Here is an 11,602-nt window from a genome sequence, read left to right on the forward strand (position 1 = left end):
GGTCGATAAAATCATGACTGGTGTGGAAAAAGTAAATAAGGAATTTATATTTACTCCTTCTCATAACACAAGAACTAGGGGTCACCATATGAAATTAATAGGCAGCAAGTTTAAAACAAACAAAAGGAAGTATTTTTTCACACAACACACAGTCAGTCTGAGGAACAATTTTCCAAAGGATGTTGTGAAGGCCAAAGACTATAACAGCGTTCAAAAAAGAACTAGATAAATTCATGGAGGATAGGTCCATCAATGGCTATTAGCCAGGATGGGCAGGGATGATGTCCCTAACCTCTGTTTGCCAGAAGCTGGGAACGGGTGACAGGGGATGGATTGCTTGATTATTACCTGTTCTGTTCATTCCCTTTGAGGCACCTGGCATTGGCCACTGTTGGAAGCCAGGATACTGTGCTAGATGGGCCTTTGGTGTGACCCAGTCTGGCTATTCTTGTGTTCTTAGATTGAGCACCCCATTGCCACACTTACTTCTGTGCTGTTACTGGCAGTGACGCTGCCTTCAGAGCTGGGCGGCCAGAGAGTGGCAGTTACTGGCTGGGCACCCAGCTCTGAAGGCAGCACCACTGCCAGCAGCAGCACAGAACTGCAGAAGGTGGCTGTAAGGGTGGCAATGCTATACCATGCTACTTGCACTTCTGCATAATGTTTGACCTTTGCACTAGGAGGGGTGACTATGGGGGGGGGCTAAGACAAATTTTGGGGTGGCGATAGCTCCCACCAGTGCCGCCCCACCTGTGTGTCTGACTGTTAAATTATAAATTGCTTTTTTGTGGGGGCAAGGGCAGTCTCAATGTTCTGATTTGTCTGCAGTTTAATGCAGCTCTTCAGCTGCTGAAAAGTCGAGCCCTCTAATGTTGTCTCAGTCCCACCTTTTCAATCTCAAGAGAACAAACCTGCATGCACAATAGTACAATCCCCAGTTTCCTTACAGTGGTGATAATACAAATATATATTTCATTTAGGAACAAGGATCACTGCATAATACATCTACAATACGTTTTGAAGTAAATGCACTCCCTTGCAATGGAAAGGTGTATGTAATTGTTCTAAAACGCTAGATTTTATTTAAATTATATATTTTATAGCTGTTGCTCTCTGTTTTGCCCACGTAATAACCTCACGACCCCTTCAGGAGTTGTGACGCACAGTTTGAGAACCGCTGGCATAGGCACCCCTAGGGGATCAGCAAACAAACCTGCTCTGCCACAGGGTTCAGTTTTGGCTGGTTTGGTGTTACAATTCACTTTCGTATTGAATGTTGAAATGTTCTTTCCTTATTCCATGAGTAAGGGGCAGTAAAGGAACTTAGTCTGCCCTGATTAAGGGGGATCCCCTTACACTGAACCTCACTTGCTAACCATGAGGTAGGGATGCCAAATCCCTGTAAAAGGGAGGGGACGGGTTGTTTTGTGTTGTCTGCAACAGCTGATTGGGTTCAGTGGTGAGTTCTTGTTTCTGGTTGCTAGAGCAGAAGTCACCGGTGAGTAGGTCGAGGGGTGAGGCCTGAGACCGGGTGTGGGGACAGTGCTGCAGTGAAAGACAATGAAGAGGCTCTTAGTGAAATCATTGAGAGCGGGGCTATGTGGGGGCCCTTGGACCGTGGCGCTGTAGAAGGGGTAGTAAGCAGCAGCAGTAATAGCAGCAGCAGAGCTGAGTGGTGACAGAGAGAACAGCTATTGTAGCAGAGCACAGTGGCAGAGTTAGCAGCAGCCATGAGCCAGCTGCCGAGGTGCATGGCTGCAGCATGATACTCAACGACCCCCTCCCACACTTTCAGGGGTGGGAGGTGAGCCCATGTGAACACACCTCTGAACTCTGGTCCTCCCTGACCAAGGACAGCCAACGGTGAGTGGAGTGCAGCAGAGGGAAAGGGGATGGGCATGTTAAAGGGACATTGGCTCCTCAGACACTGCAAGGTGGGAAACTGAGGCAAAGGACACTGCCCAATGTACTGTTACCCGCGCACTATCTAGGGCACCCAGCTTTACCCAGTTCCCAGGGCTCAAGGCATAACCCAGTTTATTTAAGTACCCATCTGTCACGGAGTTCCCGGGCAATGCTTTGGAACTGCTCCCCACAAAGCCAGTCAGGACTCTGGGGAGCCTCCTCTCCCTTAAGCAGAATATCTTTAGGGCAAGAAGTTCACACGGCTTCACCTTCCTGGATCTGACCTTGGAGCAATCAGCATCCTCTGCCCCTCCATGAGCTTCCCACAGCGAGTCCGCCCAGGCGGAGTCCTGGGGAAGCCAGAGGGTCCTGCATGCACCCCCACTTTGCAGTCAGATGTGACTCTTAGCCAGACGGTAAAATAGAGGTTTATTAGATGACAGGAACACCGTCTAAAACAGAACTTGTAGGTACAGAGAATGGGACCCCTCAGCCAGGTCCATTCTGGGGTCCAGCGAGCCAGACAACCCCATCTGCACTCACTTCCCGTCCCCAGCCAGCTCCAAAACTGAAATTCCCTCCAGCCGTCTCACTCAACCTCCCTCGGGCTCCTCCCCAGACCTTTGTCCAGTTTCCCGGGCAGAGGTGTCACCTGGCCTTCAACCCCCTTCCTGGGTTCTCATGTTACGTGCTCAGGTATCCTCCCTCAAGGAAAGTCTCCCATCCCCAATGCAGACAGTCCCAGCAAAACTCCCCTGCAATCTTCCCAGGTCAATACTCCCCACTCAGTATTCAGAGGAAACATTAAGACCAGTCCCAGTTCGTCATACCACCATTACCCAGTTCCCAGGGCTCGGGGCATACTCTTTTGAAAAAACAACAAGAAGTCCGGTGGCACCTTAAAGACTAACAGATTTATTTGGGCATAAGCTTTCATGGGTAAAAAAACCTCACTTCTTCAGATGCATGGAGTGAAAGTTACAGATGCAAGCATTATATAATGACACATCACAAGTGGAGAGGTACCTGCACGTCTACTTATGTTATATATGCCATCATGTGCCAGCAATGCACCTCTGCCATGTACATTGGCCAAACCAGATAGTCCCTACATAAAAGAATAAATGGACACAAATTGGACATCAGGAATGGTAACATACAAAAGCCAGTAAGTGAACACTTCAATCTCCCTGGACATTCTATAACAGATTTGAAAGTAACTATTCTTGAACAAAAAAACTTCAGAAACAGACTTCAAAGAGAAACAGCAGAGTTAAAATTCATTTGCAGATTTAACACCATTAATTTGGGCTTGAACAGGGACTGGGAGTGGCTGGCTCATTACAAAAGCAGCTTTGCCTCTCCTGGAATTGACACCTCCTTATCTATTATTGGGAGTGGACTACATCCACCCTGATTGAATTGGCCCTGTCAACACTGGTTCTCCACTTGTGAGGTACTCCCTTCTCTTCATGTGTCAGTATAACAATGCCTGCATCTGTAACTTTCACTCCATGCATCAGAAGAAGTGAGGTGTTTTACCCACGAAAGCTTATGCCCAAATAAATCTGTTAGTCTTTAAGATGCCACCAGACTCCTTGTTGTTTTTGTAGATACAGACTAACACGGTTACCCCCTGATACTCTTTAACAAGACCTTTTATCAGTGAAAGAGCCTTACACAATAATATCCTTAACCTCTATTTATTAACAATCACCAAGCAAAATAACACATTAAGCATACAATGCTGTCACACAGGTAGACTTTCCCTCTTGGCTAGGCTAGGCCCATTTCATCTGGGTTCTGGTTGTTAGACACTAGGGCTCTGAGCTCTTCTTCTTCCAGATCTTTCCTTCTTATTCTTCTTTGCCTTTCCCTTTCTTTTCCCCAGCTGGTCTCCTTCTTGGACCTCAGTTTTTATAGTGTAACCCTTCTGCCCATCTAAGTTGGCAGCAACAAGGGCCAGGTTCTGTATCTAGGGGTTCCGCTTCAATAATGCAATGCAAAAATGGCTCGAGCCCCCACCCAGTGACCTGGGACAATTACATACCACCCCCTGGGTGCCTCTAAGAGGCAATACTTCCCCTCTCGCAAGCACGGAGTCTGAGTGTAGCAGAAAATGTTTAATAACATGAGGTAAACGACATCAGCATAAAATTGGAAAAACACCACAAACAGGATTCATAACACAAACCATGAGCAAAACCCACCCCAGCAAATTGGGCTGTGTCCTTTCCCTCGGGTTCTTGAATCCAGCAGCCCAAAAATCACCCAGAGTCCCCAAAGTCCAACACCCCCCAAAGTCTCTTGGGTCCAGCAACCACCCAAAGTCCCAAAAGTCCAACAACCCCCCAAAGTCTCTGTCCCTGGTCAATGCAGCCCCAAGAGTTCAAAGGTGGGGGGGGCACGCAGGGTGTTAAGGGGCACTTTACGTGATCCGAGGCTGATCAGCTGCCTCTCCGTGGGGTTCCGCCGCAGCCTTCACCACTAGCCGCTCCACTCCACCAGCTGTCCCGTGAGCCGCTCCTGCCATCCCACGAACTGCTCTGCTCACCGACCTGTGAGCCACTCAGCTCTGCTCCACTTCAGCCGTCCCTTGGGCCGCTCCCACAAGGCTCCGCTCTGCTAGCTGCTCCTCCAGCCACTTAGCAATATAGCTTCAGGCTCCCCCACTAGTTAACACAGCCTCAGTGATCTCAGCTCTTGGTAACTTTAGCTCTTTTGTGATTTCAGCTCTTAGCAATTTCAGCTCATAGTAGGGGAACCCCAGTGCTAGTGCACCATTGGCCCAAAGTGAATTCAGCTCAGCAGCCTGTAAGTAGACTCCTAATGGAATCAAAGTTAGCTCTGATATTCAACAGTGGAGAGAGAAGGTAGTGCAATTAGTATTTAGTTCAAACCCTCAAGGGGGCACCATGCCATGCCATCAGATATACCTTCCCCCCATCGTCTCTCAATTCACTGGGTTTTGTAACCCATGCCCCTTGTCAAGTAAGTGCTACTTAGGAAATGTCATACAACAGTTCCACTGGCCTTGATTCACAGAATCAGGATAACAAAACTTTATTCTTCCTGCCCCAATAACAGAGAAACTAGGGATCCCACACCAGCCAAAGTAACCACTTTCAGTTGCTGTTGTTTCATGCCAGGCGGGTGGGTGTGCCTATGCAAACAAGATTAGCCCTTGGAGTTCTTTTCCACACTCGCCATAATTCACCACCAGATGTCAGGGTAGAGCTCATTCTGACTCTGCTTACATCAGTGAAACTTTGAGTCCCACTTAGCTCTACCTCAACCATTTTATTAAAATATTACAAAATAATTCTTTGACCAATACTAACATATTGTGAAACAATTCTTTAACCAATCATACTCCACCATCTTAGTTGATTCAAAACTTGCAAAATTAGGTATACAACAGACAGAAACAAAGAACCAGACAGAAGCCATACAGATAAACAATAGAGAAGTGGGGCCCATAAAGACAAAACAATAAAGTAGAGATTTCACACCCAGAACCATTGAAAAGTGTTTCCTTGTCAGACAGAATGCTGTCAAACAAAGTTTTCTTTAAATCTCTTAAGATCTGTTTCATTATCTGGTGAGGGTGGGCACTATTTGGACAGGATCTCCTTTTTAACAGCCCAATATTACATTGTTTTAATGTAATTTAGATGGAATGTGAGGCTGTGACTTTCTGCTGCTTGGTTCATGGCTGCTGCTCTCCTAATATGGCTGCAGGAAAAGGCCTCAGACCTCACTGTATTGTGGGGTGGGTGAGTGTTTGTGTAACCCACAGACCTCCCAGGTGCGGGGTTCTGTCCCATCTAGTAACACTGAGACCACAGAGAAAGAGAGAGAGAGAGAGATTTGCTTATGGTTGCGTTCTTTCAAATCAGGGTTGTGTTGTTTCCCCAAATTAATGCTGGGTTCCCTTTCCCTTTTAATAAAAGTTTTCTTTTTGTTATACACAGATTCCGTGTTTGCGAGTGGGAAAATATTGCCTCTTAGAGGCGGAAGAGGCCAAGCAGGGATGAGGCCTCAGTGCTGAGCGCAGGTGGGGCCCCAGGGGGAAGAGGCTGAGTGGGGCAGAGCATGGGTGGGTGGAGGGGCCACAGTCCAGGCTCTGGGGCCCACAAAAGATTAATCCAGCCCTGTCCAGGGATGGTGGTTAGTTCTCCCGGATTTCTGAGTGGGGGCTTGAGCCAGTTCAGTGTTGTGTTGTTAAGAGGATCCCCTAGATATTGAACCCTGCCTTGTTGTTGCCGACTCCACCTGGCAGAAAGGCTGCATAGAGTTTAAGTCCATATGGGACCATTAGATCATCTAGTCCTGTTCCTGTGTAGCAGAGGCCCTGAAATGTCACCCAGTTACCCCTCTCGCAAACAGGCTATGGCAGAGTGGGGCAGGGGTGGTCAGAGAAGAGGGATGAGAAGGATCGAGGGACTGGAAAAACTCTCTTGTGATGAGAGATTGAACCAGTCGGGAGTCTTTGCAGAGGAAACAGATGAGACAGGGCCTGACCAAAGTCTATAAAATACTGAGCTGAGCAGGACAGCAGCCAGTCAGAGCCTCTCTGGAAAAAGGCGCCTGACACCCGACGATGGGTTTGTCAGGGACCTGCTGAGAGTTAAGCGGTGGGGTCTGAAGGTTAAGCCCAGAGTGCAGGCAGGGGAATAACCTCAGAAGGGCTGAGCCCTGTTTGTTTTGGGACTGCGACTTTGGACACTGCCGGAGAAGGTTGAACTGTCCTAGCCACCTGGCTGGGGGCTGAGCCGGGAGCCACCAGGTCAGGCTGGAGACCCTGTCAGGGAAACTGAAGCAGAGCGGCTGCAGCACTGGGACAGCACACACACCCGACGAACACCCTGCCCTCAGCAGTCATTGGAACTACCTCATACACGAAAATTAACAATGAAGAACATAGCGGGTGCTCAGAGGGGACCGTCCGGCTTCATTTTTTACACTAATTCTCACTTAATTTTAGCTCACGCAGAACACACTACAGTAGCCACTCCCCACAAACAAGCCACCTTAGCGCACTTTATATTTCTGCGGGGTCAAAGCTCATTCATTTCCAGCCTGCAGCTGCTCTTTCTTTGTTCTCTCCAAACGTCACGCCACTGCTCCACCCGTTGCCCTTGGCGGTCTCTAGCCAACTCTCTATCCTTGGGTTGGAGTGGCACTACCCCCAGCCAACCTGGCTTGGCTGCCCTGTGGCCCAATGGATTGCAGAGTGGCAGGAAAGGGAGAGAAGGGAAGGGGAGGGATTCGACCCAGTCCCACCCCTACCAGTTAAACACACCTGTCCCCTGGTAGCAGGCACGCCCTGTGGCTGGGGCTGGGGCACCCTCAGCACCACTGTATTAGTTGTGTACGGGAAAACACCCTATTTGAGAACATCAGGGTTCTCCTGCCTCATTGCACTGCTACCTCCAGGGTCAGCCTTGGGTGTGTCCTCCCTGGAGCCACGAGCAAAGAGATTATCATCACCTGTTGTTTGCTCCTCCAGTTCTCAAGCAAACTGGCCTTTGTCCATTCTTTGTAAATAAACAGGACTGCACCAAAGATACCTGACTCAATCATCAGTTTCTCCTCCCAGCTGGAACAATCTGCAAGACCCCGAATTTTGAGTAACTTCTCAGGTCAAAAGGGGGCAACATTATCATTCTGGTTAAAAAATTAAAAAAAGATTAAACAAATGGTATATTTCAAAATAATTTTATTTTTAAGGTTTCATACATAAAAATAAGAAAGATAATTACAAAGAAAATTCAGTGAGCATAGTAAGAAAACTAACCGACCATCTGAGCTATTGAACAGACGGCTTTTGTCCAGTCCTAAGCACAAGCAATGATAGAGAACTAGAAAAGGGTCCTTAAACCTGACCAAGCCAAATGAAACATTCCACAACAGCACCCGAAAATGTTTTGAGAAAAGTACAGCTCTGAAACAGACACAGGGAACAGATTTAAAATCCTCAGCACCAGGGATATTTGGTTATGATTTCAATGCACAAGGAAACTGCCCTGCAATAAACAGAATATGTCCTGATCAGCAGATTACTGGAAGTCTTTAGGATTATTCTCTTGAGCACAAATCAATGACATGACCATTAAATTCTTCAGAAAGACAAGATGCAGAACCTGAAGAAGAGCTCTGTGTAAACTTGAAAGCTTGTCTCTCACACCAAGAGAAGTTGGTCCAATAAAAGATATTCCCTCACCCCCTTGTCTTTCTAATATCCTGGGGCCAACACAAGTACAACAACACTGCAAACAATATTAAATTCTACATACATTTTTTAATATCTGTGGGAGATATTGTGGGGAACACTCAGCCATACAGCTGTTTTCTACCTGCTAATATGCACTGTACATAATAAAGCATGACTTTTTTGTTAAATTCTATTGTCGGTACTCTTTCAAAAAGTGTGGGGGCGGTGGTTTCTGGTTGTATTGATTTATGAAAGTCACCATACAGATGTGGGGCTGCAGCCTTTTCCATGAAGATTACATCAGTATTGGCTATCTTGGCCTGATTTCCAATTCAGGAGGAACTTTCACATTTCAGTTTCCATTTGGGGAGTTTTAGATGTTGCTGGTGGGTTAAGAAACTTTTTTACTTCTTCAAATATGCCTTTTATACTTATGTCATTCGAAACATTTTTCAGGTGATCCTGAAACTTAGATACCAGGACATTCTGCACTATTTCCTGCACATACTTTTCCTCTTTTGAAATACAGATTTGAGTTTCTTCCTCTAGTATGCGCTGGCTCTCTATCTTCTTACGTTCTTCTTTATCATTACAGCAGAACCAGAATGGGTAAAGTGTGTATAGGCAGTAGACAAATATGATAACAAAAAGGGCAAATAGTCCAAAAACCTGAGGGGGGAAACCAAAGCTAGTTATTTTCAGGGGAATTTTTCTTTATGCATCTTTTGCATCCCACCAAAATGGATATGTCCTCTTCTATAAATTTAGCTACACAGATCTATTTACAAAACAAAAATATTCTCTTCAACTGGATTTGGGGATGGGGAATGGTGGAATCTTTCAGTGTTACTAAGACCGATGAAGTAAACTCAAAGGTTTTGGAGTTCGGATTTGGCAAAGCCGCTAAAATTCTGTCTTTATCATTATTTATTTTTCTACCAAGCCTTATGTCATCTGCAAGCTTTAGCCGCAATGATTTTATATTTTCTACCAGATCATTGATAAAGATATTAAATAGCACTGTACCTGTTGGATGAAGATTCTCCATTTATAATTTCTTTTTGAGATCTAGCAGTTAGCCAGTTTTAAATCCACTTAAGGTGGAGTACATTTTTTTAATGTGCTATCTTTTATCAGAATATCATGTGAGACTAATTTAATGCCTTACAGAAATTTAAATATATTATGTCAACACAGCTACTTTTGTCAACCAAACTTATGATCTCATCCAAAAACAATATCAATTTTGTCTGATAAGGCCTATTGTCCATAAAACCATGTTGATTATGTTATCATCCTTTAACTCTTTAGTCACTGAATCTTGTATCAGCTGCTCCATTATTTTGCCTGGGATCAGTGACAAGCTAACTGGCCTGTAGTTACCTGAGTCATCCTTCTTAAATATTGCCACAACTTGGGCTTTTCCCCCAGTCCTCTGGAACTTCCTGAAACTTGAATGATCAAAGAAGGAACTACAATATGGGTATAAATATTAGTTTGCTGTTAATTATTGAGAAAATGTACATTGTTAAATTCAGTAAAATAATAAAAAAATAAAAGTATTGATGAAGAATTTCTTAAATTTGGTAAAAAGAACAGGAGTACTTGTGGCACCTTAGAGACTAACAAATTTATTAGAACATAAGCTTTCGTGGGCTACAGCCCACTTCTTCGGACTACATCCGAAGAAGTGGGCTGTAGTGCACGAAAGCTTATGTTCTAATAAATTCGTTAGTCTCTAAGGTGCCACAAGTACTCCTGTTCTTTTTACGGATACAGACTAACACGGCTGCTACTCTGAAACCTTAAATTAGGTGAGATTCTTAAATTATTATTAAATTTGGTGAGATTCTTAAATTATATTCAGGTTATTCTGATTACATTGATCCCTAGGCTAGAAAAGAATGTTATAAAGTATTGGAAATAAGGGCATGCTGGTTGTTTATAAGATTTTGGACATTAGATCTTGTATTTGGATCTAATTTTGTGCATTTTTATTTATTGTCAGAGCACCTGTGATCAAAGATGGGGACTGTCTTTACTTTTTAGAAATCTGAAGAAATAAAAAAGACACAGGTATCATTGTTGTTGCCAAGTGCTAAAGTTTTAAAGAAGACCCAGACTTCAAAACAATGTACTTTTTTAATAATTTACAACTGTTTCGTATCCACCAGCTAGCATTTTCCCCTAACTTTCATTCAAAGTTATATATAGAAGTCATTTTAGGAGCTGGGTGCAAAATACCAATGGAAGTATTCCAGTAACTCTAGCATATGTTATATTTTCAATGGCAAAGCTTTAGTTTCATGAAGGATGAGTTTATTAATTTATATGGATATATCTTTTTTTAAAAGTAATACATACAGCACAATTACAAATATTCAAATAACGTTCAAAACTACTACTTAATAAATCATTCTACAACATAAAGCCATTTCTCTAACTATATTTTTTCCAGGGTTTTCACAAAGAAAACAGAGAGGAAAATAAAATGCCTGAAGTAGTTCTGTCCCTTACTTCAGATGGGCTCTTACCTGCGATATTACATAAGCTTCACTGGGTGGCTGTGCTGGTGTTGTTGGTGCTGTGGGTTCTGGGCTGTTTCCCTTGAATGCCGTATTTATGCAATCACTGTATCGGCCATCAATGAGGAGAATCACACACCATAAAAGAGAAGATCCAACAGCCTTTCCCACTATTTCACAGCGGTGGTCGCGATCGTATTTTTCTGAGCAGCGAGCCCAACCAATGAAATCCTGCTGAAGTATCAAGCTCAGGACAAGCAAAATAAGGGCTGGAAAAATGAAAAAGGACAAGCCATAGTAAATTCTCAAATTCTTTCTTTGAGGGCATTTAAATTCACTTTCAATTACTTCTTCAACCACTACCAAAATTAAAGAGCAAAATGACACAGATATAATAGGAAGACTACTTTTCCAAGTCCCAAAGTATTTCTTTCTAACTGCCATTTGATCCTGTGAACAATTCTTTGCTAAGTCAGGGCACTAATGAACCTTGGATTTCAGCTCCACTTTCTACAAATAACTAAGCACAAAGAGTAAACATGAAAGTGAAAATGTTACCTTACAAAACATGCCCCATAACTGGTTGTTCCATTGAAATACAGTGTTGGAGGTAAGGATGGTTGGTTACAAACTGCATAGTGTAGATTTCAGTAGTTGCAGGGTTGCAGCTAGACTGGCAGACCAGCAATCTGATTCTAGCTCTTCACCACTAGCAATTTCTCCTGTGACACTAACCCTTCTGTGACATCTCCTCATGTCTTGATGGGGATTATTTTTTCTTCAACAAAAAGATAAAATCCTTTTAAAAAACTGAAATGTGAGGTTTCTGAAAATTATATCAAAGCAACCTTGTTGCTTTCATCAGGATGTGTTTAACCAAAAATGCCTTTTATATGAGTTCAGAATTGTAGGTTTATGGGTATTTAATACAGCAGTCTTAAACAACTTTCAATGA

The sequence above is a fragment of the Chrysemys picta genome, chromosome 17 (assembly GCF_011386835.1).
Source record: "Chrysemys picta bellii isolate R12L10 chromosome 17, ASM1138683v2, whole genome shotgun sequence".
In the NCBI taxonomy this organism is placed as follows: domain Eukaryota; kingdom Metazoa; phylum Chordata; order Testudines; family Emydidae; genus Chrysemys; species Chrysemys picta.